Source organism: Musca autumnalis, unplaced genomic scaffold, assembly GCF_047663935.1.
Source record: "Musca autumnalis isolate F117 unplaced genomic scaffold, ASM4766393v1 scaffold_3, whole genome shotgun sequence".
NCBI classification, from domain to species: Eukaryota; Metazoa; Arthropoda; class Insecta; order Diptera; family Muscidae; genus Musca; species Musca autumnalis.
This window is the reverse complement of record NW_027411866.1, coordinates 125,690,273-125,697,812: the sequence shown is the minus strand read 5'-3', so window position 1 is coordinate 125,697,812 and position 7,540 is coordinate 125,690,273. Positions and strand designations below refer to the sequence as shown.

The following is a 7,540-nucleotide window of genomic DNA, read 5'->3' as shown; positions in this document are numbered from 1 at the left end:
TATTAGAGAAAGTCTTATAGCTGTTAAAATTCTCAACGAGATTGGCTGTAATTTTCTACACGGTTGTACTAAAAACTTTGCAGGTGTAAGCACTTTCCATTTAAAGTTGATTCGAGCGCATCGTGTTATTTTACTGCAAGAATGTGTTGTGTCAATTTTATGTACATGGTTTACGCGCTGTTTCGCTAGACTCATGGGTCGCGTAGTCTTTCGGTTAAGAAAGAGTTTAGATGAACAGAAAATATTTATTATTTCTTTTTTATAACAAAATATCATAACAAGTCGAACAAATATTTTTCTGTACTGAAATTACCAAAAAAATATTAAAAAAAACCTTCTCCGTGACAATGTTTATCTCAACATTGCCGTGACCAGGATTCGAACCTGGGTTACTACGGCCACAACGTAGGGTCCTAACCACTAGACGATCACGGCTAACGAAGGCGTGCTCTTCGTTGGCAATGATGGCGCACATAAAACATAGCACTACAAAATTAGACATGCGCACAAACTAAATGTGAACAGACAAAGCAAAAGCTTAAATAAGCTTTATTTGTATTAAACTTGATGAAATGAATGAAATAATGAAAGCTCTTTCAAAATATGGAAGTACAAAAAACACGTGTTGGTTTATTGCGTGTAACCTAAAACACTTGTACAACTTTTAAATTTGTTTAGAAATGCGGGTACAGAGATTATCGGTTGTAACAAAGAAAGCCGTATGACATACAGTTAGGCAAGAAATGTATTGCAAAGACCAAAATTGTAAAAAATTTCATATTAATTGTTCGTTTATGGCAACAATTTATGTAAAAACTATACGGTTTTTTTTATAAAAACCTCTGTCTGTCAAATAAATGACGTAAACTCCTAAAACACCTGTTTTAAGTGCAAGTGTAAAATGCGTTTTATAAAAACAACGTCATGGAGGGTATTTACAAAGATACTTACTTACTTACTTACTTAGCTGGCCCATTACAGAACATTTGTTCTATAGGCCGAACTAAGAAGAGATCTCCATTCCTCTCTATTTGTTGCTTTGCTCTCTGGAATACCGCGCCTTTTCATCTCAACATCCACTTGTTTGCGCCATCTATTCCTTGGCCTGCCAATTCTGCGTGCACCACCATGTGGCATGTATTCATACGCCTTTTTAGCGGGTTCATCATCGCTCATTCTTATGATATGGCCTAGCCAACGCAATCGCTGCATCTCGATACGTTTAACAATATTGATGTCGTTGTATAGCAGATACAGCTCGTGGTTCATGCGACGTCGATATTCACCGTCAACGCAGATTGGTCCGTAGATCTTTCGAAGAATTTTTCTCTCAAACACACCAAGCACTGCCATGTCTGCTTGCGCAAGTACCCAGGCTTCGGAGCCATACATCAGCACGGGTAGTATCAGTGTTTTGTAGAGCGTTATTTTTGTTTGACGAGATGTGGCTTTGTTTTTAAACTGCTTACTTAATCCAAAGTAGCATCTGTTGGCCAATACAATTCTTCTTTTTATTTCACAACTGATGTCGTTTGTTGTGTTGACGGAGGTGCCGAGGTAGACGAAGTCTTTTACTACCTCAATATTATAGGAACCAACTTCCACAGTCGGTCCGAGCTCAATGGACGCATTGCGCGTCGACACCATCAACTTGGTCTTCTCGCCGTTTACCGCCAGACCCACTTTAGCAGATTCTCCTTCGACCTTTATAAAGGTATCAGTTACTTCTTTTACTGATCGACCCATGATGTCTATATCATCAGCATAAGCAAGTAACATGTGACTATTGGTGTATATTGTGCCACTTCTTTTGACGTTTGCCTCTCGTATAACCTTTTCTAGCAGGATGTTGAAGAGGTCACACGAAAGGCTGTCTCCTTGTCTGAAACCTCTTTTGGTACCAAATTCTTCGGAGAGGTTCTTTCCTATTTTAACTGAGGACCTCGTGTCAGTTAAAGTCATTTTACAAAGCCGGATGAGCTTTGCGGGAATACCAAATTCAGACATTTACAAAGATAACAAGAAAAAAAGTATAGTATATAGACATAGTCCATTTTGAAAGTGGATCCTATTTAAGGAGTCATTTCTTTCGATAAATATTGTGCCAACCAGTCATTTCAGTTGGTCACCGTATTTTGGACCACTATGTCAGGAAGTATGGACTTGCCCGCGAAAGACATAATATCACTTAAACAGTAGCACAAAAGGTAATATCGTTTAATTTTTCAGATCCTAAATTGCATGTTGAACTTTTGTGGAGGAGAAGACCTATATGGACCATTTCTGAAGTAAAACTACATTTTGACAAAATATTAGGAGATCCAAAGTTTGGAGGTTGCTTCATTTTAGTGACACTTTTTTTAGCTTTTGAGGGGAGGTACCGGAAGGTGTGCACCGATACTGCTCACCTTCGAACATAAACCAAGTTTGGACAAAATATTACAAAGGCCAACTTTTGGACAAAATCGGCTGATCATTTCAAGAGTTATTGTACGCTCCAGCCACTACACATGGTACCACAAGAGTTTTTACAGCTTTCGGGCTATTTTCTCAAGAGGTATGGACTTGCCACTGATTAAAACTGTACCGTCGTAATGGGGGCAGCGAATGCAAGTATTTACAACAAATATCATAGCGATTCAAGAGCAGGTCTTTAATTGAATTTTTCCGAAATTTTGTGGAAGGTACCCGAAGGAGTTGACATATTAGTCCATATTCGAACCTCATCTATGTTTCGTAGAAATATTACGATTTCGAGAGTTATTATGCGCACCATTTTAGTGAAAAGTTTCGAACTTAAGTGGAAGAGGTACCCAAAGGAGTGGAGTTCGGACAAAACATTACGATGGGCAAATTTTGGACCGAATCGGCAGATCTGTTTGAGAGTTATAGTGCGCTCCATACACTATACATGGTGCTCTTTACACATTTCTGGCTATTTTCTCAGGAAGTATGGACCTGACCTGTAGTGCGATTCTATAACTCATTTTTTGAGTTTCCGACAAAAATCGGTAAAATTAAAACGCAAAATTATGGACGAACATGGCTAAATCGACTCCAAACTAGAGCTGGCAAAAATCGATGGCACTATCCATAATATCGATTATTTTTTAAAAATGCAATATCGATAGATAGTTTTGTCTATCGATATTATCGGATTAAAAACCCCTAACCTAAAATGCACTGAAATTAATAGAAATTCTTGGCTTTTCGGATTTGTGGATGTAAGAAAGTAAGTTGGTAGTCACACGTACAAAATTTTCGAAAAATAAAATGTATTTTTTTTATTAAATAAAAGCAATTGTTTTTTTCTCCTTTTTGATTTCTGTGAACTAATTGTGCAAAATGTCAACAAAAGCGTAGACATTTCCGCCATTTTCAATTCCAAATTAATGATGGTGAGAAATTAACGATAATATCGATAGCAATCGATTTTTTAAACTATTATATCGAAAATATCTAATGTTGGGAATATCGATGGTTTGCCAGCTCTACTCCAAACTGTCCAATAAAACCCATCAGATATAGAAATTAAACACATACTGGGGAAGCTGGAACACCAAATTTTGGGGTACTAGGTATATTCTTTACCAAGCAAAATAGTATGCGAAATCGGGTTCACGGACATAATAATGATTGGGTAGACATCCCCACTGACATCATTAGGAAATATATATAGTTTTTTTTTCTGAAAGTCAGTAAAAGGGATCCAGAAAGCTCAAACAAGTTCAATTGTCACCATTCCACAGTCCAAATCATGACATATTAATCGTATTTGCGCAAATAACAACACTAAACTGATAAATACCTCGGGCCAAAATCCTGACATCAACCCTTATAACATATTTTGGTCCAATTTAAGAAAAAAACAAATCGAAAAGGTCCACCAACGAAAGATCAAGATTTAATAAAAATTAGAGTGTAACATGCCGAACCTTAATTTTTGGTTAACTAAGCTCATTAAAGCTCCAATGAATGCCCAAAGTGGATATACAGCCCATTAAGGAACACACCTTTGGTAATTCTCCAAGAAGACATAGGTGTGGTAATTTTGCAATACTTTTGTTGTCACTTCCAAGTAGTAGTTAATTCTTCTTTTACCGCATTTTTATAAATCGCAAATAAACTTTACATATTTTACGGAATATTGTTTTGTGGACCAATAGCAAGATATTATTTACACAAAAAACCTTATAGTTTTTACATAATTTGTTGCAATAAACGACGATTAATATGAAATTTTCTACAATTTTGGTTTTTGCAATATATTTGTTGTCTAACTGCATGCATGTACAGAACAAAAGTCAACGTATGCGACCAATTTTAGCTGATATGGGCAAATTTAAGAAACTCTAAAAAATAAATATGAATAAAATAAGATATAAGTATAAATGACTTTTCATATAGCATTAGATTGTTTATAGGTACTCAGGGCATAAAACCCTTAATGATTTTTCATAGTCATTTGTTGGAAAATAACTTTAAAAACAAAAAATTTCTAGCTAAATTGCCTAATTACAATCATGCCAAAATTACGTCAGGAACATAATTTTTTCTATCAGAGTGAATGACAAAACTACTGAAAACGATAGGGAACCTATAATTCCACCATTCTGATTACTAAAATGGCAAAAAAGCCAACAATTTGGAAATTATAAATCGATTGCTGTGGTGCATCATTTTCAATGCTCAATTTAAAATGTATTTTTTTTTGTTTTCCCATAAAATGTTATTATAACGGTACTGTAAAAGGAATATTTTTGTATGTCATCTTAAAGACAACCTTTCAACCTTCAAAATTGTTTTTTGAATTGTCAAAACTCGTTATCAACGCTTATATTTTTTATTTCAGGTTGCATCATTTTCAGTGACAGTCACTGTAAGTACCGCTGTTTCTTCTTATTATGTGAATTATTTTTTGACAAATATGTCTGACTTCCTAAACGTCAGTTGCTTTGCAAATGTCTGCAAATGTTTACAGTATTGTGTTTCATAACGCCGTAATACATAGCAACTCCGAAGCTAAAACATCGCAGTTGGGCATTTTGAACGCAGTAAAAAAAACAAGTGCAGTAGTGTGCAACTGAAATATTTTCATGAAATTTTGTTCGTTTTAAAAAGTTTGACTTGACGAAATCTAAAAATTGCAATGTGTTGGTACGTTTCGGAAGTCAGCATTTGGCATTACGGAAACATTGTAATATAAAAGCTTTTTCCGAAATAGACAAATTCTTTTAGATGAAGATGGATGGTTCGTCAAATTTTACGAGAGCCAAATTTTGAACGTGTACGGTTTAGTACGAACGATTCTTGTGGCTGGCAAGCATTAAAACAGGCTGTTATCCCCTCATTATCACACCGAATTGTCTTAAATTTCGTATTTAGTTTCCGCAGGGAACACTAAACTTTCCCCCAAAAATGTGTAGCTATAGATATATTTTTTTATATATCTCCGGTATCTCCGGATTTTCGGTATTTTAGCCAAATTATCACACGGAAATGGCTAAAATTTCGTATTTACTGAATACGAATACTATTTAGTCTTCATTGAGAGCATTATACTTTCCCCAGATTTTTTGTTGCTTTATTTCCACGTTTGGTATTTAGTCTTCACTAGGCGTAAAAACGACATTCCTTCCCAGAATTGTAGGTACATATACATACATATATCCACGATTTATTATAGCCCCATGTAACAGTACCGCCCGATATTTTCTATTTCGTGGGATCTTTGTCAAATTTTCGGACCACGAAGTGGATATAAAAGCTTTATTCGGAAAATTGTTAATACAAAGGAAATTATTTATTTATTTATTTGGCCCAAAATTTTGGAACACATCGAAATAATGGTTGTAGGCCCAACTTATATGAATATGTATACTGAAATGAATGCTACGACGAGCTGAGGCGTTCTGGCTATGTGTGTCCGTCTGTCTGTCCAATTGGTGTTGATGGTGGTTCCAGAGTCGAAAGTCAACGTTTTATTTTTTTTTAAATTAGTTATAAAAACACAAACGCCCTCTCCGTGACAATGTTTGTTTAACATTGCCGTGACCAGGATTCGAACCTGGGTTACTACGGCCACAACGTAGGGTCCTAACCACTAGACGATCACGGCTATTGAGGGCTGTTTTTGAAACCCAACAAATGTGACAGTCATTTTCAGTTTTTCATTCAACATCAATCACTTTCAACTCCATAAACTTTTCAATCCAATTTATTTGACGTAAACTGTATTAAAAGAACTGTCAAATGAATGTAACTTGAACAATTACCGCAATCGTAAATTAAAAATAATAGCGGCACATTTTCCAATCCAATTTTTGTATACAAGAAGAAACCGCTTCAGATAAAATGAGATTTTTAACTAATTATTACAATTATCCGATTATTAGGGAATTATACTCTACCTACCTAATTAAATACATGTTTCTATATGCTATGATTAGAAAAGGTAATATACGCTATCAGTACGTGCATATATATACTCGTATACTAAAAACGTACAATTTATTGCCTATTTTTCAAACTATTAAGCAAAGTGTGAAAATACAATTGATTTCCAATTTCTATTATAAATATATAATATAATAACATATTAATGACAAAAAACAAGTCTTCTCCGTGACAATGTTTGTTTCAACATTGCCGTGACCAGGATTCGAACCTGGGTTACTACGGCCACAACGTAGGGTCCTAACCACTAGACGATCACGGCTATCGAAGACATGCGACGAAGTGAGCTAAACACAAATTTTGTTCTACACTGATAAAAATAAATAAATGCAGTTAATCGAAACCATTTCGAATTTCAATAATTTATTTGAGGTTACGAAGATAATTCTACATACAGTGGAGAAAATAATAAGTGGCAAAATTAGTAAAGGCTGTGAACTGCATTAATATCAATTATACGTTTGTTGAAGTAAGGGAACGCTTTTCGAGTAAAAAGTGGCAAAATATGAAAATGCTTTCAATTACAGAAACAGAGCTATTTTTCAAAAAATAAATAATATATAGGCACTAAAGTATTCATTCTCTACGCCACCTGTAGTGGGATTCTGTAAGTCATTTTTGCTGTTATCGATAATTGTCGGTAAAATAAAAATGCTTATAATTTCGATAATTAACGAAATTTTTCGGTAAGTTAACGATGAATAAAAAGTAGTCGCTAGCCTCTACCGAAACAAACAGTGATGCCAACTTTTCTTTATGTTTTTAGTCATAATTTTGCGATTTAATTTTACCGATTTTTGTCGGTAACAGCAAAAATGAGTTACAGAATCCCACTACTGATGTTATTTTTTAGATATGTGATTATTATTGAAAAGTCAGAAATCGTGAGGTAAAAATATTAGCTCGTGAGGTATTAATATTAGCCTTTTTGACTTATTATAAATCCTATCCTATATCAGTGCACACATTGATTAACCCCATAAAACGAAAAGTTGAGAAACGCGACGATGTTAATGTATGTTGTACATACATATGTATACATACTCGTATTTGCCATTTAACGGTGCTAATCTTTATTATTCAG

General features: G+C 34.7%; 3 non-coding genes across 3 annotated transcripts; all 3 read right to left on the bottom strand.

Annotated features, from left to right (window-relative positions):
* Positions 1 to 363: 363 nt before the first annotated feature.
* On the bottom strand, positions 364 to 435 carry TRNAH-GUG (transfer RNA histidin (anticodon GUG)). The gene has a single exon. It is a non-coding gene; the product is annotated as a tRNA-His (tRNA).
* Positions 436 to 6,046: 5,611 nt separating this feature from the next.
* Positions 6,047 to 6,118, bottom strand: TRNAH-GUG (transfer RNA histidin (anticodon GUG)). Its single transcript has one exon. It is a non-coding gene; the product is annotated as a tRNA-His (tRNA).
* A 528-nt stretch (positions 6,119 to 6,646) lies between these two features.
* Positions 6,647 to 6,718, bottom strand: TRNAH-GUG (transfer RNA histidin (anticodon GUG)). Its single transcript has one exon. It is a non-coding gene; the product is annotated as a tRNA-His (tRNA).
* Positions 6,719 to 7,540: the final 822 nt, after the last annotated feature.